At 34.6% G+C, this 23,924-nt stretch overlaps 1 protein-coding gene across 1 annotated transcript in view; it reads left to right on the forward strand.

The window, feature by feature from the left end:
• Window positions 1-23,924, forward strand: part of LOC125230945 (estradiol 17-beta-dehydrogenase 11-like) — an 80,958-nt gene continuing 57,034 nt past the window's right edge. The window contains exon 1 of the mRNA XM_048136246.1: window positions 1-240. The gene's annotated coding sequence lies outside the window, so the exon portion shown is untranslated. The remainder of the gene's footprint in view (window positions 241-23,924) is intronic.

Below are 23,924 nucleotides of genomic sequence, written 5' to 3' on the forward strand. Positions count from 1 at the left end.
TGCAGTGAGTCCCCGTGCGCGCGCAACGTCGGTCGCCGCTCGTACGCTCAGTCGATCAGAGTAGCGCGTCGAACCGAGACACCCCGGCGTGCGCTCGTAGGCCTAAAATCCACAAATCGGTATTATACTACCGATCGTGTTCGTTACCTTGAAGGTATTCAAGCAACCGAGCAACGACTTAGTGAGAAGTGAGTGAACAGCTGACTACCGGCTGCCGAATTGTGTGTGATCGAATATTTGGTGAGTTTTCATTTAAGGATGCATTGGCAAATGTTTAGGTAGCCGTGTAGGTAAATGTTTTCGCATAGTTCACGAGGGTTTGAAAGTATTTCAAGGCGATCGTGGTTCTCGCCGGTCTCACATTGAATTAACTATTCTATGTACCTGAGCCGGGAGGTTTTATAAGATTAAAGGAAAACTATTTATGTTGGCTAAATAAAGAAATATTGGAAATAATCTTCTACCCTAAATACTTTCATAAAATTTGAGAATGTAAATAAGTGTACACTTAAGTTTTCAGTGAATGAGTTCAGCATAGATAATCAAATTCTGATTACCTCTTTCTCACAACATACTTAAAAATAAACTTATTTAAATACAGATGAAATATATAAACACACATATTACTTACTAGAATTTGAATTTGAAAAAAACTGTATGTAATTTATCATGAAGTTACAAAATGTCACACTTATCAAACTCCCTCACACTATCTATGGGGATGAGATAAGATAACGAATATCCAACATCTAGCTCGGGTTTAATTTTGGAAAGCTTAAAATAATATAACCGAGACACATCACATTACACGGCCAACTTACAAAAACGAGAGACGCGAAGGTCAAAAAAGTCTTAGAGACTCAAGATAAGTACTTTTAAGTAAACTTTTACCGAATTGCGGTCAAGTTTGTCAGTTGCTCGTGTCCAAGCTTTCTATATGTCAAGTATATTTTTAAATATGATAGATATATTTTCAAGTGTTTGGTAGGTAAGTACCTACCTCTCAAAAATATGATTAGTGTGAAGTGAACGTGGTGTGAACTATAATTTTCTTCACTCCTTTGGGCATTTTCAGAATTTGGGTCCCCAATTATTAGCGTTAGTCGTTAACAAAAATTAACTCGCTGTCAGTTTTGTGACGACAATTAAGCATAAAATATGTCTAAAAATTTACTTTTTTCACATTCTGAATGTAGATTAACGCTTAAAGTTTATGTATTACTAACACAAAAACAATATTTTTATTGAAATTTCATGCTTAATTATCGTCACAAAACTGACAGTGAGTTAAAATTAACTTAAAATTAACTCACTGTCAGTTGTTAACAACTTACGCTAGGTACATAATTCTAAGGTACACCTACTTAACGACAGGTACTGCATTCTTAATTTTTTATTACATAGGATTAATACGAAGTAAAGAAGTAAATTGCCTTCTTACCATGATTATAATAAAATAATAATAACCCATAATAATATTGCCAAATATCTCATTTGCACACTACTTAGTCTACCTACATACTATAATTATGATAATGTTTAATTCAGAAATTAGTTCCATCAACACGATGAATAGATGCCCTATTCATCGTATACGGAAGGAAATTATTATAAATTCTGCTACATTGATTGTTCAACGTTCATGTTATGTAAACGTGAAAAACTATACCTACTATACGTGCTGCGAACTTATTCAACGTTCCAGAAGGTTTCAATGATATCAATATTTGAAATATAAATAATTGAAAAAATGCTGAGAAGTGAACGTATGCGTTCTACATAAGGATATTGATGTCAGGTCGTCGAATCAAAGACAAGTGTGCACTAGGTCAAGTTCACGAAGTCGGTGCTGATTCTACTTAGTATGATTAAGACTTGTTATGATTTAACTTGTTTGCAACTATGTCAGCATGCATTAAACAATGATGAAGCCATGAAGATTGATTATCTAATGTATAAGACATGAAAAATATGGTATCGTCTTGGATCGTCTCATCGTTCATTCTTCACTCATCACTTTCGTCAGTAGTCTTTGATGTCTTTTAGCATTCTATTATCAGTCTTTTATCATATTCTTATTCCATCCGGATAGGACCATAACTGATATTTAAACCTACAGAGGTAACAGCCGAATATCAACTATTCGGCATTGTGCAAGTCGAGCACCGGAAACCTTTTAAACATGTAAACCATGATGTTGCTTATGTCCATGGACAGCGACGACTGCTTCCCATCATGCTCGTCTGCTGCCTATATCATAAAAAGAAAACATTTCTGTCATTTGAAAAAGTCGACTAAAATGAACGGAAAGGCTCTTCACAAAATTCGTTTTTCTACTCGTCGAATTTAATCTGTCAATTAGGACACCACAGACTAAACTACTTATAAGTGCAAACTTTTCAGTGTTGGATACTCTATGGCAGTTCCGACTCAACTATATTAATATCTCATTATAGTTGACTTTAGTTAACTGTAATAATTTCAAAAATAGAACTTTATACAATTTCTATACTAATTAGCGATACCTGGCAAATTATCCTGCATATCCTGCATCTGAAACACATTTTTTTTAAATCTATCGCGTTATCGACCAATCAGAGACGGTTATTATAAACAATTGGTTGCTAGGTAATTCGATGTTGATACAACGGTGAATGACGCTACTATCATTAATTTTAACTTGAATGATGATATTTTTCGTCCATTGATGATGAAAATGTTGACTTATAGAAAAAGTATTGTATACAATAGTGATATAATTAAGCTTTTCATTCTCGTACCGTACTATTAGGCCACTCAGCAAGCTTCGTGGCCTAAACATGGTACTCGACTGAAAAGCTTTGTATTATATCACGATTGTATAAAATACTATTGGACATTATTGTACTACGTATCGTCCATGCCCCCAAATATTTATTGATTCCAATACGTAGATAAAGCTAGTTTAACTTAAAGAAAATATTAGTAACTAATGCGCATAATAAAACTTGTATAAGTTCACTAAACTTTTAAAACTTTCGTAACCTTCTCTCATCAAATTTATATAACTCGTTTAATATCCAAGATGAACTTGAGACTATGTTTAGGTACAAAGGTTATTGGTGACGTTATGATAGTATAACTATTTCTAGAAGAAAATATAAACAAATTTAGTAGTAGCGATCCTATTCAGTCGTTTTTATACTTAAAAAAGTTGAGGTCCCTTCATATTTTGTTGTATTTATGTAAGCATGCATACCTTTATCTATTATCTATTAATAATCTACGACGAATAAAGAATAGTATTACATATTTGTAAACAATGAAACTTGCAGGCGAGAAGCATGATAACCATAACTAAATAAAATGATTCAAATAAATGTAATGTCCGATACAGCTTGTTAAAAATCATGTTAGTAAAATTTAACCTAGGAATATAAAAACAAGGGCAAGTTGAATAAAATAATAAAAAAATCTATTAACCTCAATTTAGCGCTTGGTACCTTCATTTAAAGCTAAACCTTCGGTCGTAATAAAAAAAAAATATTTATTTGAAGTCTTAGGCTGTTTATAGTTATCGACACAAAGTCCATTGTGATCGCGGTACTGAAATCGTCTGTGGTTTTCAATAGCACTTACTTACTAAGAGGAGGAGAAGAGTTGTCATCTTTACGTCACTAAAAACGGCTGACTATGTATCTCATCCACAGATTCTGTAACAATAACTATAATAATAAATATCAAATAGAGTATTTGACTCAGCATTTACCAGGTACAGGGACGCCAAAGCGTTCCCCAAAATACCGGTTTAAAAAGAACGGTCTTTCGAACAAAAATGCAATTTCAAAGGTTTGCGCCAAGTACATGATAACTAGACAGCGGATTTCAGGTAGCGATTTAAATATTAATATATTATGGATATGACTAGTGCAATTTTTTAAATACATGTCATGTGGTTTAGGTACAGGGACTTACATTGACTTGATACTGTGCAATGCACAGAAGAAATATTAAAGAAATAAGTATAAATAAATATTTTTTTTATTTTTATTTATTATCATTATAATTTTTTGTATTCGTGTGTAGAAAAAATAATAAATATGCGAGTCATATTCATATTGATTGTTATCATTATCAAACAATAGCCCGCTATCGAATTATAGTTTTGAAATTGTTAGTTTTGTTGCTGGCCAGTTGGTTTGTAACTTGTACCATTGGGCGGCTCACTCCGAAAAGCACAATAAACTTTTAAAACGATCTTGTTAATTTAGGTAAGAATTTAGAATGGCGGCGTTTTGTGAACATCAAAGGAGTTAGCCTTCTGTACTTGTACTATTATATATTCTGTGCTTGTACTGGATACTTCGTATCGAGCCTGCTTATTAGTAAACTGATTTCTCGGTAAATAATAGGTTCTTTTGCTTTGCATATTCCAACATTTGAAGATAATTATACAGCTAAGCCTTAGCAGGCCTTGGGCTTCGTTATAACAGGTCATAATATTCGTCAGTGAAGTGGTGATTTTGGAAGCAGTTGTGTAATCTAAATATACGTGACTTTGACGTTGCCTTGACTTTTTAGTGTCTTTAATGGATGTATTATAAAAAACTTGCTAGCCTCTGCAGACTAGCTAGATCACCTGTACAAGCACTTAAGGTCTCTCGATATCTCTTTTATAATCAGTCAGTGTTTATAAACTTAATTTACAACAACAGAAGTAAAACTGACAACTTATTTTGTACACTTACGAAATTTTCTTTTTTCGGTTGGTAGTTTAGCGGTAATTCCAAACCTGAGGTTATAGGTCTAAAGTTCAGCTCTTAACAATATGTTTTTGAAACGTAAATGTTTATGAAATGCCAATTTACTTCCGGCAAAGGAAAATCTTGAACATCTTTTTTACTTACCTACTACGGACTAATCGCAATAAGAACTGAAACCTCCTCTCGATTGAAAGAAAGGTCAGATATCATTCCTTTGGTAAAGTGTCAGTTCACAACTAAGGTGATTTTTAATGTTAAGAAATGCCAGATTTATATACGTTGAATGAAACTCGAAAGTGACCTAAGACCAGTAGTAGCACTGCAGTAGTCGTCTACTTGCAGTTTGATTGCGTTACTATTCGCAACTATGGGAACAAATCAAATTATTTTAACAAATATTTTGATTTGTGTTTTTTATGTAGTCACACTACTATATATAAATTAAAAATCGAAATAAGATGTCATATATTAAAGAAAAAATGACGAGCACCACCAGTGGTGAAGGCCGATTCGAACCGGCGTCTTTTAGCAATCCGGGCCAAGCGCCATGAACCCCTAGGCCACCTCGCCACAGCGGAAGCCGTCTTTGTAAGACTAGGCGTCTTTGACCAACTCTAAGGGCAAGCATGCGTTACTATTGTTTTTTTGCTTATTCGAGTTTAGAGTATGTATTTTTAGGTATTTTAGGTATTGTTTTTTTGCTTATTCGAGTTTAGAGTATTTTTAGGTATTAAAGGTTGTATTATCGAAAGTGCTATCGATAGCAAACCGCCCTGCCTCGGGAAAACAACCACTAAAATTTCACGATGTGTTATATCTACTTAGGATTGGATATTAGATTACCAAAAAATATACAACAAGTGGAAACAGGACAATATTTAAGCGCCAATGGCACCATAAACTTCGTGACAGCCATAAAAATAAATGTTTACATTGTTTACGTTACAGTTTTCCTCAGCATGTTACCTTCCTGGTAACAAAGTATATAAGGTCAGAACCATAAACCTGCATACTACGTAGTCTATTGATGAAATGGAATCGATTGAGCTCGAGCCTGCGCCGGCGCAGGTATCGAGCGTCCTTCCGTCGTTCGCGTGCGCGTTGGGAAACGCTAGAGAAGGCCGCCCGGTCCGCTGATCGATCTTCTTGCAAGATAGAAATGCACACGTTCAAACTTTTATACCATTGACATATAGCTTGTTATTGCTTGGGATGTGGATAGGTTAGTTGTGTTATTAAAGCGACTGTTTCGGAAATGCTCGCTAGTTAAATTCCTTAAGAAGTAAAAATAGGAATAGGATTAGGAATGTGCGTAGATTGATATTGTATGATTAAATATGAGTTGTGACAGGGGCGGCTCACTCCGCGATCCTTTCGCCGCGCTACAAGTACATGCCGGCGGCCGCGAGTTCGCGGCCCATTCAATGGCGACGACCTTCGCGCGGCGCAATAGAATTCAATGTCGTCTGCACGCGTGCGGTCCGTTTGTTAATTTAGGTAAGAATTTAGAATGGCGGCGTTTTGTGAACATCAAAGGAGTGAGCCTTCTGTACTTGTACTATTATATATTCTGTGGTTGTGATAGAAATTGTAGGTATCGTAAATACTAGAAATATGTTAATAGTACATTTCGATACAAGTGCGAAAAAGAGGAAGTTCGAAACGAGTGGCGATAAATTAAAACACGACCGAAGGGAGTGTTTTAAATCGACACGAGTTACGAATTCCCTTTTCGCACGTGTATCGAACGACGTTTTTCAGTACAGATGGACCTCCGAAGTTTCGACCTGCCATATAATGAACCACTTCTCGCACTAGTGCGTAAAAAAAACACCATCTGTACTGAAAAAGATATATATTGGCTTATTGGCATGAATATTATGATAGAAATGCATTAAAATATAAGTAGGTACTCAACTTCTATGACCGATAATAGTCTTTGTATTGTTTAATTTTATAGCATGCTGGTTTATTTGGCAGTAAAAAGCTTAAGTAGCCAGATATTATCCTCCTTCTCGATAACTTTGTAAGTCGTGAAATAGTTGATTGTTTTAGTTTAGTTGTATCTTTCTTTGTCTTTCGTGTGGGCTTTATAACAAAAACGACACACTAAAGTTTATTTTTCCTTGTCTGAACTTTTAAGATGCAGAAGATTTTTATTTTATGTTCATAAGGATATATTTTATTAGGGTTTGAAGATCATGCATATTATGATGTCAACAGGAAAATTAAATTAAACTCAAAATCAAAAAAAAATACCAAAAAGTTTACCCATTCACGAACAAGTGCTTTATTTTAAACGCGATAAGAGATTTATTGTTGGATACCAAAGTACCTACTTATAAAAGTTTCTTTTGAAAATAAAACGATAAAATGTTAATATAAATGCGAGAACGTCAGTACAGGTTATATCCTCATTGATATGATCTAGCCGATTAAACTGTTCATCATCATCATCATCATTTCAGCCATTAATCGCCCACTGCTGAGCATAGGCCTCCCTTCGTGTAAGTACGCCACTTATCCCGGTCCTGGGCTAATCTCATCCAGAAGTGCCTTGCAGTTTTTCGAATGTCGTCTTCCCAACGAGCCAACGGATGCCAGGCGCTTCTTACATCCGATAGCGGCCACCATTCGGTCAACATTTTGGTCCACCTGCCACCTGCCTGGCAACATGCCCCGCCCAATTCCATTTGAATTTGGAAATGACGTTACCTACGTCCCGTACCTTGATGCGGCGTCGGATTAAACTGTTAATATGAATAAAGTGTGACTGAGGATCACAGTCCAACTTATACAAGGTCCAATTAACTTCGTAGGTACCTACCTACTATAATTTAAATCCATTTTCTTCTAATGACTGCCTGAGATAACAATATAAGAAGCTAATTACTCCTTTTATCTATCATCTCATCAATTTACCCCGAGATTGTAACACTTCTCTATAATAAACTCTTTTACTAGAGCTCAAAATGTAGGTGCCATGCCTGACTTACTGTCGTATGTTCTGTTTTTGTTCACGTAATATTATTTGCATGGTGTTAAGCGATAACTAAACTTTCGGACACGCGTGATTTCCGTGTATAATCAGCAAATAGTAATGATCCGAATAAGAAAAAATCTTACGGCACAATTTTTTTGATATTATACAGGGTGAAAGAAAAAGGACCGTTTAAACATTGCATAGTGACTTTTGAGGTCATAATGAACAACTGTTATTATGAAAGCAATGCTGATATCGCGAAAAAAAATTTGGCTGTTCCATAGAAATGAGCGGCATCATGACAGTGGAAAAATGTATGAAATAGACAATAATTATTTTTGTAATTTCAGCATTGTCCCATAATAAAAGTTGTTCATAATGACCTCAAAAGTCACTATGCAAAGTTTGAAAGGTCCTTTTTATTTCACCGTGTATCCATACTAATATTATAAATGGGAAAGTGTGTGTGTCTGTTTGTTTGTCCGTCTTTCAAGGCAAAATAGGGCGACTAATTGACGTGATTTTTTAAGTGGAGATAGTTGAAAGGATGGAGAGTGCATATACTACTTTTGGTATCTTTCTAAGTGTATATATAGTGAGTTTGTCGGAGCTCAACGGGATACAGAGTGTTAGGTTCCGCAACACGCATGTCGAGAGCTGCAGACGTCCATAGGCTATGGAAATTACATACTATAGTCGTAGGTAAGCTTGTTTCTCCCCGACGTAGCATAAAAAAGTATTCGCAAACCGTACGACACGTTTCATTTTTACGCATAAAAATAGTCAAAATGTTTCCCATAAAACTGCAAATTTTGTAATTTTTACTGCTATAAAACGCAGCACAGAATACACATTACTGTTATCATCAAAAAACGTGGTCCAGCAGGTGAAAGCAGGAGAGAAAGTTGAGACAGAGACGGAAGATCTGCCCAAATCGCCGGACAACGGTATTCGGCTAAATGATGCCGGCGCGATAACCATTACACCAAAGAGACTGGATATAGAGGACTTACGCCAAAAGAAAAATGTATATTCGTATATTCACACCACACCAATTAGTAGTCACGATAAAACCGCTTGTTGTTGACTGCCATGTTTTTTTTTTGGTACTGGTGTACAATATAGAATATTTGTATTTTATTGTAGTCACGTTTGATTGACTGCCATCTTGCTATACAGGTTAAAATATTTCGATCTTCAGTTTCAACAATTTGTTTCATATTCTTTTCTTTAATATGTATTAAAATTTACAAATAATAATATTAGCGCCATCAGCCGAGCATCAACCAAAGTGTAGTGCCATCTAAACGAGCATACATTTTTCTATTATGGTAACGGGGTACCTACGTTTTTTCTTAGACTTTATATGTCTTTTACGTAGTTATACTGTCTTTGCTAGATATATGGGCATAAAGAAGAGAACGAGTTTTCGTCATTGACATTTGATATTACTGTTATAAACAGAAAATCGTTGGTGCACATTGGACACGCAAGGTTCAAAAGTAAATGTGAATGAACTGATACGGATGTTATTGTATTTCAACATTTTAACTGTGGTTTTACTGCAGTGTATGATTTCCGCAGGTACTTGACCTTTTTGAGACAGAAATTGCTCAGTGAAAGGTTTAATTGTTCACTATTTACACAAGATAATGTGTACAGTTAGCATCAATAGTAGTGGATGAAACAAGGCACCAAAATACATCTGATATCCCGAATAACTTCTCTAAATATAAGTCAAAGTTCAATTATTTTAACCCCCGACGCAAAAACGACGGGGTGTTATAAGTTTGACGTGTCTGTCTGTCTGTCTGTCTGGCTGTCTATTTGTTTGTCTGTCTGTTTGTCTTTCTGTCTGTGTGTGTGTCTGTCTGTGGCATCGTAGCTCCCGAACGGATAAACCGATTTCGATTTATTTTGTTTTTTGTTTGAAAGCTGAGTTAGTCGGGAGTGTTCTTAGCAATGTTTCATAAAAATCGGTCCACTATGTCGCGGTTGGGGGTTTCTTTAAAATTTTCATTTTGTGGTTAGGTTATTATGTATAGGTTACAAAATGGTATTCGAACTTAAACTTACTTTAATTTACATGAACTTTTTACTTTAACATTCGAGAAAATTCGTTTAACCTAATTTTATGAGAAGGTAACTTAATATTTATAATATTTGGAATGAATTCTTATTCCAGCAACTGTAAGATTTTGTACAAAATGTGAACAAATAAATAATTTTGAACTTTTTTTTTGAATACAAAGATTTGTAAGTAATGTGATCGCCACCGACGTAGACGGTCATCAAACACCGTCGAAACGTCTGTTTGCTCCGACATTATCGACGCGACCTTCGATTATTTGCTTTATTCAAATTTATTTTAAGCCATTCCGTAAATGGTCAACTGCACATGATATTTAAATACTCAAAACGGGGATTTCCTAAGTATAGATTACTTTGTGAATACCTGAATATATTTATTGTCTCTAACAGGGATGTAACAGATGTGGTTTTAACGGAACCGGAAGCGGAAGCGGAAGTTTTGAATTTAGTTTAACGGAAGCAGAAGCGGAACCGGAACCAGAAGCGGAAGTTATAGATGTTAAAAACGAAATGAAAAAATACCACATAGGTATAACATAAACCAATACTAATTAAATTACCTAGAACTTTTAGGTGTTTACTGTTCAGCCTGTAATCAGCAGTTTGTAATCAGCCTTTAGGCCCACTTAGGTTTTAAAAACGAAAAGAAAAGTTACCTGATATTTTATCTTAAGTATATCATTCATTACAATCCAAAAATTTAAATCACCTTGAACTTTAAGATGTTTAGTTGTTTAGGTAATCACTAAAAACACATAAGAATCCTTTTAAACCTTTATTATGCCGTAAAAGGTTTTAGAAACGAAAAGAAAACTTACTCGTAGGTAGTATAATACAATCCAAAACTAACCAGTAAAAATTATATGTGTAATTGTTAGCACACAATAGGCTACTAGACTCGTATCGAATTTAGAACATCAAGTTATTGTTTTCTGTAGTATTTGACTTAAGAAATCAATATTTATAGCTTGCGGGCATTAAAAGTGCGTGATGATTGCGTATTTTTAATTAAAGATGTGTGTATGTTTTTTTTTAATTATGGACTCCGAAAACGGTGTTGGCCAATGGAGTGACGTCACATAATTCAGATCAACTATGGAAATTAGAGGTAGTAATCTGATCTCCATAGAAGCAACCTCTATTGTATTAAAATTCATAGTCGTTGACGGGTGTGACAATGTGAAATATTTTTTTCTAAATATACTGACGTCATGTCATAGATATTCTATAGATTTATTAATCTATAGAATATCTATGACATGACGTCAGTATATTAGTTTAGTAGTTAGTGTAGTAGTGGCTGATGTTGTTTTTGCCTGATCAGTGATCACGTAAAAGTAAACTTTAAATAATTTTTTTGCGGCTTTTTAAGTCGTAACAAAATATGGTACTATTTTTTTTCGTTTCATTAGACAGTAATTAATAATATAAGACCACAGTATAAGACATACTTTGAAAAAGGGTCAAGTAACCTAATTTTTAAATTAAATGGAGTGATTGTAAAAAAAAAGTAAACTGTATTTAATAAACAAATTAACAGCTTTATCTCCCGGCAGTTTGCTTCTAAGGGGATCGTAGATAAGCCCTGCACCACTGAATAGTTGTTCACTCGCTACTAACTAGGTGGACAGGACAAATATTGGCGCGCAATGGAATGCAGCGATTGATGTTTAGTATCGCAGCACGTGGAAACGGAGAGATGAGCGAATGACAAGTATAGACCTGTTGGTCTTTGATGTACGCCGCTCATGTCCCACCGTCGCGCTAGGTTCCGACATCCGTTATAACTTCCGTTTGAAAAATAACAGAACCGGAACAGAAGCGGATGTGTAAAACAAAACGGAAGTTCCGCAGAAACGGAAGCAGAAGCAGAGCTCCGTTACATCCCTGGTCTCTAATATTTACATATAAGTAAATATGTAATGTTTCGCCAATGGATTCTTTAACATGTTATGTATGATTCTTTACTATGTTTTAGGTAGGTATACAATACAATATTGAGAAGTTCTACTACCTACTTACTAACAAGTAGACTTAGTTATACTCGTAATTGCTTCAATCTCGGGACGTGTTGACCTCGGTATATAATTATATATACTTGCAACAAGTGAAATATAATTACTTCTAGAATATATTGTGCTCACAGTGTATCTACATTGTTTATAGAAGTTTTTTTGTGTTGTTAGTTAATAGAATGTCTCATGTTTAATAAAGAGTCAATGGAAAAATTGAGTTACTTATATTGGATTTTTATACAAAATTTTAAAACTTAAAATAAGTACCTGTGATAATTGCACCATATGATGAATGAATAACGAACCTTCAACAACTAATGAAATAGTGCCCGAACACAAAACAAATAGCAATGCGCGGTACCTGTGCAATTTCCGATCCGTGTGGCAATGGTCAATGTTGGTACTAATGTTTTTTCTTTTTTAGTTTTATTTGTCAGTTCGTGTATTATTATTACTTGCAAAACAATCAAAATGATTTAGATAAATTAATAGAAATAGGTACTCACGTTAACTTAAATTCGTAATTTTGTATAAAAAACGTTACGATTTAATTTATACTTACTTTATATCATGAATTCTTACACTACATTAATGGTGATGTCATATTCTATGGGCAGACACCAGCAGATTTGTTCATTTAAAACATGTGTAAGTAGGTATTTAATGAATATAGCCCACTCTGCGTTTCTTAAATTTTTCCTACCATCGTTATTCATTTTAAGAGCCCATTTAGACAGTACCAGAACTCGCATACGAGTTTTATTACATTGCGGTATTGACGGCTGTGCAAAATTGTATGTAAGGTAACTGTACCATATTACGGGAACTTAAGACGTTTCCTACTTTAAGTGAGGTTTGAAACAAAAATGCGAGGTTTCTAGTGGTGTTAACTATTTTATTTTGAGGATAAGTCTTCTACGATTGATTTAAGACACTATTTTGCATCGTAACTTCTAATTTATAGAAATTACCGTTGTTTTACTAAACCCTTCGTTTGCCCATTATTCCGGGATACAATTTTGGTATGGCTTTAATTCCGGGAGTCGTTGTACATTTTTACGGGATATCTTTAAAGTCCACTTTGTTGAAGCATAATGTAAAGAAACGAATTAAAAATATTGTTTACATAAATATATAATGCACATATCGTTTTGATAAATGCTTATACAGAGTGTATTTTTTATAATTGGCAATATTTTGGTGAGCTGGAATGGGAAGGGAAATATGATATTTTACGGTATAACTATTATATGATATAACGACAGGGTGTTATAAGTTTCACTGTCTGTCTGTCTAATGCATCGCTTTCGAATGGATGAACCGATTTTGATTAGTTTTTTTCGTTTGAAAGAACTGAATTAATCGAGAGTGTTCTTCTTAGCCATGTTTGATGAAATCGGTTTACATAGGTACTATTTTATATTTATATATGTCTATCCTATTATGTATTGTCCTCATGTAAATTTTAGCTTTCTAGTACGAATGATGATTGAGCTAAATCGTAGACGGACAGACTGGCTGACGGACAAACCAATATGCGGTATAAAAATTTTTAGCTAACTAAGGAAGTTTAAGAACATAATATCCGGGTCTTTGTACCTTATTTTATGAGTTTATATATTTTAATATACTTTATATAAGTATACCGGAATAAGATACTCATATAAAGTCGTGTACTTAATTACGGCAGTCAAAAAAAGGCTATATTAAAACATAAACAAGATTTTTTTCTTAGTATATTGGAAGATTATATAACAATTACACTCAAAACATTGAAATAAATAAACTTTGTGCTTTAATTTTATGAAATAAAACAAATTTAATATTGATGGCACAGTCTAATATTTCGCACGTATTACTCAATGAGTATACATTTCGTATTCAATTATGAGATTAAAATCTAAAAAATATATGTACCGTAATTATGTCACTATAATCTGTAATCTTTACTTAATATATTTACATCAAATATATAAATATACTAAACCGTAAATAGTAATAGGACACAAAAACATTACGGACTGTGTTTCCGTTATTCCGTGATACTCCCGCAATTATGTACACCTCGTCAAAATGGTGTACATTATTCCGGGAGCGGGCATTTTAATAAAAATATGTTTTAAATTAACTTGAAAAGATGATATAAATGTCTTTTAATAACTATAAGACAATTATGATACAAATTTAATATCAATAAACTTACCATCATCACAGCAAACCCTTACGAAGTTCCGCTGCCGCGTTAAGCTCACCGTCAAACACGCCCATAGAAACCACTGCGTGGTTGCGACTGACGCATTTGGAGGTACCTCATGGCTTCAAAAGATAAGATAAATATCCAAAAATCGACTTTTTCGGTTCTATTTGATCTATAGTTAATTAAATATTGCATTAACTTAAGATTTTACTGATAGTTTCCTTATTTTGCGACAAAAACCAAAGTATCCCGGAATAATGTACCACATTTTACTATCCCGGAATAGTGTACAGATACCTTAACTTAAACAGCCCGCAATGTAACTAAAATCGCATGCGAGTTTGCACGCCGTATAAATCAGGCCTAAATCATGTTATGATGATGTCACACCTGTTGACTCAACAGCATATGGGCAAATGTGATGTTTTTAAATAAAATATGCGTAAGCAGAAATTTCAGTAGAGATACCTGTCTCTGCGTTATTCAATTTTTTTGTATTTCATAAATAAATAGTTTATCTTTATCATTATTAAATATTATAAAAGTGGTACTAGTAAGATGTACAGTCAGCTGCAAAGTTACCTAATACCAACACCCTACCAACCTAAAAGTTAACTTACTTAGCTGTACCTGCTTACAAATTTGTATGCTCTCAATTTCAGAGTTTTACCTATGTTTATAGAATCTAATACCTAGCTATTATTTCATAGCAATACACTTACTCGTAATTGCTAATGATCCGGAGTTCAAGACCGACAAGATAGGTAATTATAATATTATGATAGAACATGCAACTGGAATGTTCTTTTAAATAATTAACCAAGAATAGTACATTGTGCAACAAGGGAGGTAAGGGGGTCATTAAATACGAGTGTCCTGATATATTCACGACAGCCGCAGGCTGGAGTGAATATAGACACGAGTATTTAATATCCTTACCTCCTGAGTTACACACAATGTTTTTCATCATATTTAAAAGAAAAATAAAAAAAAGGTCATAAGGCAAAACCTTCAACGCAACGACGGCGCAAAGACCGGTAGTGTATTTTCATATATATCAGATTATTCACATTAAATTCCATTGTTTTTCATAACAAACACTTTTTGAACGAAAACAAACACGAAAATCCTGAATATAAAGCATATAAATCATATAATTGAACTAAATTTTTACTTATTTATTTCATTCATTAATTTGGTCTCTTGTACTCTCCGTTGCTACTGTTGCTAGGCAACGGTGGGCGCCTCGCGCTGGCACGCAGTCAAGAACATATTGTCAGATTGTAAATTATAACGATTTATCTGAGTTAAATTTACGAAATAAATGCAAAACACACTGAAATAATTCCAAAACATAAATAAATTGCATTTTTCATACCGTATAATATATTTTATAGCTTAATAGTCAAATTTTGGTTGTGCAACAAAAAGCCTTGGCTGATTGAAACATCCTTTGCCTGAAGTATTGTACGGATTGTATTAATTTTTAAAACTAAATCCATTATTCCCTTGCGAATAAAATAGTACATTATGCTTCAGTACACGTAGACGCAATGAGACCTTTAAACAGCAAATGTGATGAAAATAATATTACGCATCTCAAGAAGATTCTTACATCATCATAACTATTATGTTTATAGCTTCTGCCCCCAAGTTCGCCTGCATTATATCTGAAAATTATCATAAATATCTGAATAATTGGTAAAAACTATCTCTTAATCTTTCATCCCCAAATTATCTCCTAAACTAAATCCATTCAGCTGTTTTTTTGTGAAGAATTATCTAACACGCAATTTAATTCAAAGTGAATTACAAATATATGCCTACATTGCCTACATGTATACAGCTTATGGCATCGAATCCACTACTCTTTAGTAACCTTGTTTGTGTATTTTTAATGAATAATTTATTATAAGACTCTTGCTATTTAGTTAGAAATCTCGGATATGGAACATCTTTTACGAAGAAAAAGTTATGCCTAAACAAAAATAATTACAACAATACAAACTACTTATATGAAAAATGGTATATATAACACAACAGGAAAAATAGTTTGAAAAGGCTACTGATTCTGAGTAGAAATAACATAAAACATATAAAGCAAATGTATCGGTAGACACAAAACTAAGCGTCAAATGCATATACCATGTAGCTAATCTAATACCTACTAGTATCAAATACGGTTTAATGATTTGACCGACGTGTCAGGCAGGACACACTTGCTATTGTTCCAACTAATAAATATCACAACATGTGTCAAAGTGTCAGCTTTAATAGTGATACAGTCATTAACGACTCACTATACGTCGTTATATATCTCGTATGGGTTTATTATCCGAGACGTAATGGATAATAATAATTCATCTATAGTCTATGTACTTATAAACAAGTACCTACCTATGTAAGTACACTAAATACCATTCGTTTAATTGGTATTTTCTTACAAAGACAATGACAGTCGTTGCAATTCTAGAATGTTATCGGATTTACAACTTTAGTATTGATTGATTCATTGACTCTTAAGTTATAAAAACCAGGTTTATTTTGGTCAAGAGCCATTTTAGAATTTGACATGTTGATGACAGGTTGTTTGTGAAAGTTTAACGCCCTCTGAATGCAGGGAGCGTCAGTCAGGTCCGGTCATAAACTCGTTTGGCAATAACACAACCCAAAAAATTATGTATGCGTTGGCGGCCGATCATAAGATCAGGCAGATCGTGAAATTCCTCGAGACATAGGTATCTTGAAATTTTGACGTGTCAAATCTTTGCTTCGTTTCTTGACTCGATGGAGCCTCGCTACTTATTTGGGCAGTTTGTTCTTGAGACATCTGAGACGACATAATGAACCTCTTCCACCAATTTTTTGGATTAAAAAGACCGGCACATTACAATCTGTCTAATAGGTACTACGATTGACCGTCGACATACTACCTATTCATAAATTGAAAACAAATGCACTATCTCAGCTATGAAATTAAGAACACAGACACAGTCCGGAAGATGATACCATTAATATGTGTTAGAACTGGATTAGTGGTCAGTCAAAATAAGCCACATGATATTTCTGAGATTTTAATTGTTATAGTGTGCGTAAGCTTTATAAATAATTCACTTTGGAGTTCTAATTACGCTTGCGTGCATATTTATCTTAATTGCCACACATGACACTTCTTACACCAGTTACACCCCAACGAGACAATTTCATCCTATCACGTTACCTAACGGAAACGGTTGAGTGGCTCTGTGGAAAACCGTCTGCGGCCGTCCTTGCGCGGCCAGTGGAACAATCGTGGTTGATTGAACCGACAGAATTCTCTCTGCGACTTGCCTAATCATATTCCAATCACGATGCGGGACGATAACGTATGCGCCGGTCATGATGCATTCATGTTTTGGTACACATTTATGCGCTGGAGTACCTGTCGGCTCAGCCAAACTGACAATCATTGACACTAGACGCCAATCGAAACGCAGTAAGGCTCTTCGCGCCAATACGGAACCGATAGAGATAGCTAAATAACGATCTTATCGTAAGCGTTTGTGGACTTGGCAACGCACCCTGATGATATGATGGAGGAGGTACGAGTAGTAGTAGGTATCTACAGAATGAATGAGTAACTATGTACTTTGATTGATTTTTAAATACAAGTTTCTACTAATCATAGTAGGTTTATTAAGAGGGCTTTCATGTGAAAAATAGTGAAATCGCAACCGAGCGCTTAATCATACCGTGTGTGGTATCATATTAATAGTACATTGTGCAACAATGGTATAAGGGGGTCATTAAATACGAGTGTCCTGATATATTCACGACAGCCGCAGGCTGGAGTGAATATAGACACGAGTATTTAATATCCTTACCTCCTGAGTTACACACAATATTTTTCATCACATTTGAGAGAAAAATACAAAAAAAGTCGTAAGGCAAAACCTTCAACGCAACGACGGCGCAAAGACCAGTAGTGTATCTTCATCTATATCAGATTATTCACATTAAATTCCATTGTTTTTGATAACAAACACTTTGAACGAAAACAAACACGAAAATCCTGCATATAAATTAAATGCAATGTTCAAAAAAGCATATAAATCATATAATTGAACTAAATTTTTACTTATTTTTCATTCATTCATTAATTTTGATCTGTTGTACTCTCCGTTGCTAGACAACGGTGGGCGCCTCGCGCTGGCACGCGGTCAAGCGCGAGTCGAGAACATATTGTCAGATTGTAAACTATAACGATTTATCTGAGTTAAATTTACGAAATAAATGCAAAACAATAGAATACACACTGAAATATAAATAAATTGCAGTTTTCATACCGTATAATATCTTTTGTAGCTTTAGTCAAATTTTGGTTGTGCAACAAAAATCCTTGGCTGATTGAAACATCCTTTGCCTGAAGTATTGTACGGATTGTATTAATTTTTAAAACTAAATCCATTATTCCCTTGGGAATAAAAAATTGTGTTTCAGATGCAGGAAAATTTGCCAGGTATCGCAAATTAGTATAGAAATTGTATGAAGTTCTATTTTTGAAATTATTACAATTAACTAAAGTCAACTATAATGAGCTTATTATAATTGAGTCGGAACTGCCATAGAGTATCCAACACTGAAAAGTTAGCACTTATAGTTTAGTCTGTGGTGTCCTAATTGACAGATTACAGTCGACAAGTAGAAAAACCTTATAATATAAATGTAGTCTGCGAAGTTTGTAGTACAGGATATACGTATTATAAATGTACCAGTTTCAGTATTCCAAATTGTCCAAATTTTACAAATAAGATCGACTAATCCAGCACTATACGCCGCGGGTTTTCCTAAACGTGCATCAGAGAAAAAATCATAATTAATTTAATGAGTTAGTTTTCTAAAATCCAGTCGGGATAAGTATCAAGATAATAAGATGCTCTAATTGAAACTTAATTAAATATAACTATTAGATAACGGAAAGTGTAGTATTTCACCGACTAAAACTATCAATTTTACATTATTTTGACGTTTTTCTCGAAAGCACCCTTAAAACAGATGGCGTGATATTTGATGTGTTCTTGAATGTAATGCAATACTACGGCCACTTACCTATTTAAATGAAAATTGCAGTGTTACTTAATGAAAAATGCAGTGTTAATAATAAATGTTACTCGAAACCTAACCACAGTATAATAAAGAGTACTATCGTACAGTATGGCCACTCCCGCTCCCCGCTGAAAGTGCCGCCCACCCCCTCTCGGTTACCTCACAGTTACCGCCTGTCAACAACGCGACCAGTCGACCTGTCATATCTCACTCATACAAGCTTAGTACGCGTTCACCTACACGAGCTTAGAATGTGTGATAGGAACGCGCCTCTTTCATACATTTGATCGCCAGTGTCCGAGGTGTGACCTAACTAAGGGACTTTTTATTGACGTAGATAGGTAGTAAAAATTAAATTCTAATTATTTTATATTACACAAACAAACCCCCCTGTCACAAAAAGTAGTCAAATTCTACATAAAATACGTACCTACTATATCTACTTCTACTTATGCTCACAAATATTCAAAATGGTAGTAAAAGAGTAAATTATTTCCTTTACACTTGGCCACCTAAACATTAAATAACACTGAACTTTATCTGACATCGACATCATACTTTCGGCCATCCATTTCAGGGGTGAAGTCATGAGCATAAAATTTGTTGGTAATATTTTCCTGCGTGTATTTCAACGTCGACTTGTAGTTAAACTTTTAAAATGTAGGTCGCTGGGTCGTCCATCACCGGTGACACATCCGAGAATTTATTGGTTTTAACCAGGGATGTAACGGAGCTCTGCTTCTGCTTCCGTTTCTGCGGAACTTCCGTTTTGTTTTACACATCCGCTTCTGTTCCGGTTCTGTTATTTTTCAAACGGAAGTTATAACGGATGTCGGAACCTAGCGCGACGGTGGGACATGAGCGGCGTACATCAAAGACCAACAGGTCTATACTTGTCATTCGCTCATCTCTCCGTTTCCACGTGCTGCGATACTAAACATCAATCGCTGCATTCCATTGCGCGCCAATATTTGTCCTGTCCACCTAGTTAGTAGCGAGTGAACAACTATTCAGTGGTGCAGGGCTTATCTACGATCCCCTTAGAAGCAAACTGCCGGGAGATAAAGCTGTTAATTTGTTTATTAAATACAGTTTACTTTTTTTTACAATCACTCCATTTAATTTAAAAATTAGGTTACTTGACCCTTTTTCAAAGTATGTCTTATACTGTGGTCTTATATTATTAATTACTGTCTAATGAAACGAAAAAAAATAGTACCATATTTTGTTACGACTTAAAAAGCCGCAAAAAAATTATTTAAAGTTTACTTTTACGTGATCACTGATCAGGCAAAAACAACATCAGCCACTACTACACTAACTACTAAACTAATATACTGACGTCATGTCATAGATATTCTATAGATTAATAAATCTATAGAATATCTATGACATGACGTCAGTATATTTAGAAAAAAATATTTCACATTGTCACACCCGTCAACGACTATGAATTTTAATACAATAGAGGTTGCTTCTATGGAGATCAGATTACTACCTCTAATTTCCATAGTTGATCTGAATTATGTGACGTCACTCCATTGGCCAACACCGTTTTCGGAGTCCATAATTAAAAAAAAACATACACACATCTTTAATTAAAAATACGCAATCATCACGCACTTTTAATGCCCGCAAGCTATAAATATTGATTTCTTAAGTCAAATACTACAGAAAACAATAACTTGATGTTCTAAATTCGATACGAGTCTAGTAGCCTATTGTGTGCTAACAATTACACATATAATTTTTACTGGTTAGTTTTGGATTGTATTATACTACCTACGAGTAAGTTTTCTTTTCGTTTCTAAAACCTTTTACGGCATAATAAAGGTTTAAAAGGATTCTTATGTGTTTTTAGTGATTACCTAAACAACTAAACATCTTAAAGTTCAAGGTGATTTAAATTTTTGGATTGTAATGAATGATATACTTAAGATAAAATATCAGGTAACTTTTCTTTTCGTTTTTAAAACCTAAGTGGGCCTAAAGGCTGATTACAAACTGCTGATTACAGGCTGAACAGTAAACACCTAAAAGTTCTAGGTAATTTAATTAGTATTGGTTTATGTTATACCTATGTGGTATTTTTTCATTTCGTTTTTAACATCTATAACTTCCGCTTCTGGTTCCGGTTCCGCTTCTGCTTCCGTTAAACTAAATTCAAAACTTCCGCTTCCGCTTCCGGTTCCGTTAAAACCACATCTGTTACATCCCTGGTTTTAACATTTCGTAAATTCATTACCTGGTTTTTAGTTAACACACGAAAAACCATGGAGGCGATAGATAAAGGATATGTAAGACCAAAAAACACTTAGGTTACCACATTATTATAGTTAAAAAAAAATTCAAAAAAACTTTTTGTAAAAAATTCAACAGTATACCTACAGTTTTCAAATGACTTTAAACAGATAACAAAGCATTGTTAACGTAAAACAATGTTTGTATTTTTAACCGTCGCCTCATATCTCAAGAAGGACGGTTATCAAGTCGTCTGTATGTTTTTATTTTTTTTATTTTTTATGTTTGTTCCTCGATATCTCCGTCGTTCCTGGACCGATTTTGAAAAATTTTTTTTTGATTGAATGTATATACATACAGATTGGTCCCATTTTTCTCAGAACCCAGTTCTGATGATGGGATCCTGGAGAAATCGAGGGAACTCCTCAAATCTGAAAGGCATACATATGGTGATTTTTGTGTTAATAAAGGAACAGCATGCATTTAGGTACGGAACAGTGACATTTGGTGCAGTGGAACTGCTGATGATGGCCAGAACGGAACTCTTCAAATCTGAACGGCACGCTTATAGTGACTTGGGTATTTTTATACGAACAGCATGCACTTTCGTACAGAACAGTGACATTTGGTGCAGTGGAATTTCTGATGATGGTCAGAACCGAACTCCTCAAATCTGAACGGCACGCTTATAGTGACTTTGGTATTTTTATAAGAACAGCATGCACTTTCGTCCAGAACAGTGACATTTGGTGCAGTGGAACTGCTGATGATGGCCAGAACCAAACTCCTCAAATCTGAACGGCACGCTTATAGTGACTTTGCCATTTTTATAAGAACAGCATGCACTTTCGTCCAGAACAGTGACATTTGGTGCAGTGGAATTTCTGATGATGGTCAGAACCGAACTCCTCAAATCTGAACGGCACGCTTATAGTGACTTTGGTATTTTTATAAGAACATCATGCACTTTCGTTCAGAACAGTGACATTTGGTGCAGTGGAACTGCTGATGATGGCCAGAACCAAACTCCTCAAATCTGAACGGCACGCTTATAGTGACTTTGCCATTTTTATAAGAACAGCATGCACTTTCATCCAGAACAGTGACATTTGGTGCAGTGGAATTTCTGATGATGGTCAGAACCGAACTCCTCAAATCTGAACGGCATACTTATAGTGACTTTGGTATTTTTATAAGAACAGCATGCACTTTCGTCCAGAACAGTGACATTTGGTGCAGTGGAACTGCTGATGATGGCCAGAACCAAACTCCTCAAACCTGAACGGCACACTCATAGTGACTTTGGTATTTTTGTAAAAAAAGCATGCATTTAAGTTCAGAACAGTGACATTTATTTAGTTATGTTTGTTAAGCATATGTTTTGAAGTCAAAGTTTGTCAAGCTTCGATTTCTTATAATATAATCGGATTCATGAGGAATTGAGGAAACTCCTCAAACCTTAACGTTATACGTATATTCATTTGTGTTTCCATCTAATAATTAAAGCATTAAAAGCAGTTTTAAAAAATACTTACACATTTCTACATAATCCAACATTCGCAAGTAGCTTTCACCAGAACCCGAAAGGCGACGGTTTTTTTTTTCTTAAAAATTATTTGTTGACAGTTTGTTATTTGTTGATGGTGCCTGACAAGCTGACATACATATCTATTCAAATTTCCATTCAAAATAAATTAATTTAAAATAACTATTTTACGTCATTGTCCTTTAACCTCATAGTAACAGTAAAATAACAACCAGAAGGTATAAATAGTACATTACATCAGAGGCTGGGAAAATGAGGATTTCCGGCCAAGTGGGTATATACGGCCGAGCGAGCGTGCGAGCGAGGCCGGATAGGGATACGAGGCCGGGAATCCGTTTTCACGCCGAGGCATGTATAGTGCTTTTCTCAAACATACAATGAAATAAAAAAAAATGCTCTAAAGGACAATATTTTATAAAAAAAAGTTACTTTGCAGGCCTAGGCCTAAAAAATAATATGAAATCCCTTTACAGTCCTCTCGAGTTGTTGCGCCCAAAAAGCGATACTTCCCAGCCCATTTTAAGGAACGTAAAGACAATATTTCATTGCATGTTTGAGAAAAATATTTTGATCTCTGCTTTAAGTAGGCTCGACTACGTCAATGACAATATGCTAAAAATATTTTTCCAATTTGTTGATTTTGTTGACTTATATTTGGTTTGATATAAAATGTTCACTATTAATCAACATTATGTAACACATAATATATTATTGTCTCAAGCTTGGAAGTCTCTTCGGCAAACCACATAAATTATTTTACAAAACGCGATGCAGTTCCCCACATCGTATTCTGCCAAGCATTCATTACCATTAAAGACTATATGCAATCCGATTCTGCAAGAGCTTCGAACATTCTTATGGCGTCTTCATTGACAGCATTGACATCGCAATCAACAACACAAATGAACTCATGATAGTCAAATTTAAATTGTATTGTGTATCTGTGGCAATATGTGATATTTATGCGCTTATTATGCTATTGTTATCATTGATGCATTGTTATGTAATACCGACGGCACGTACA

This window comes from Leguminivora glycinivorella, chromosome 11 (assembly GCF_023078275.1).
Source record: "Leguminivora glycinivorella isolate SPB_JAAS2020 chromosome 11, LegGlyc_1.1, whole genome shotgun sequence".
NCBI classification, from domain to species: domain Eukaryota; kingdom Metazoa; phylum Arthropoda; class Insecta; order Lepidoptera; family Tortricidae; genus Leguminivora; species Leguminivora glycinivorella.